The following is a 1180-nucleotide window of genomic DNA, read 5'->3' on the forward strand; positions in this document are numbered from 1 at the left end:
TTATTTCTTCAAATCTTCTTATATGTTTTGGTCCTTATTTACATTTTTTGTTTCCTTTTTTAAAATAATTTTATTGAGAAGCAAATAGCAATGGGACAGTTTCAAAACCGATTACTAGCACAGTTTCAATAATTAATACTCTATATATTGTTGTCTTAGTGGTTATTCATTGTACAAGATGCAGACATGATATCTTGTCCACAAAACCTATTAGAACAAATCTCTTTATTCACTGAATTAAGAGACTGCACCTGTATATCTATCCTATTTTGCATATAAAGATACAAAATGGTCGTTCATTTGTATCTCCCTTTTTGGTTTAGTTTTGTCAGAGAAGGGTATTCCATTATCATTTAAATATTTAAAAAAATCGAGGTGCATGAATTCAGCAAAATATTCCAATATAGTCCAGTGATCCATAATAGTAGTGGGTTTTCTGTAGGACTGGCAATGTCAGAAGTTGTTGACTTGAACCTTTTACAGCTGAGCATATTAATATGGCTTTACTTTTTATACTTCGGTTTTACACATTTCCGCTGGATGGTTAAGACCAAGATAAAGCAAGACCTATATAACAAGAAATGTAATTTATGTATCTGACAAGGTCAGTCAAATCTCCTCAGGATTCAACCTGAAACCTGTATTGCAGTTTGTAGATCTTTCGTCAGTGTCAGCCATGTGGATGAGTCACGACCACTGCTGACCAATTTGTTCTCTTTGAAAGCCTGAGAGAAGGTTTTCTCTCTCTGTGACTCTTTTTAGGCACACTATACATCTTCAATCACTTTGCTCTGTGGCCCCATAATCTCCTTGATCAGAAAATCTGTGACATAACTGAGTTATATTATGTTACAGTACAGGGTCTCCTATGTCCTGAGTCTTCACTGAACTTGAAAAGCTAGGGCCAAAATGTGGGCTGTCCTTGCAGCCCAACTTTTTCTCTAATTTTGGTCTGCAAACTTAGGTTGTTAACCCTCCAGAAGAGAAGCTTATTATTATTTCTCTACAACAAAGGCAGTTGAGCTTAACCTCACTATCTGTCTGAATATTGTAGACATAACTATTGTCTGAATATTGTGGACATAACATGGAACAGGTACTTTCCATCAAGTATTGATACGTTAAACTTTAAGTCCTACAGAATATGAAGAAAAAAATAAAAAAATAAAAAATATTTTAA

Source organism: Octodon degus, unplaced genomic scaffold (genome assembly GCF_000260255.1).
Source record: "Octodon degus isolate 3935 unplaced genomic scaffold, OctDeg1.0 scaffold00368, whole genome shotgun sequence".
Taxonomy (NCBI): Eukaryota; Metazoa; Chordata; class Mammalia; order Rodentia; family Octodontidae; genus Octodon; species Octodon degus.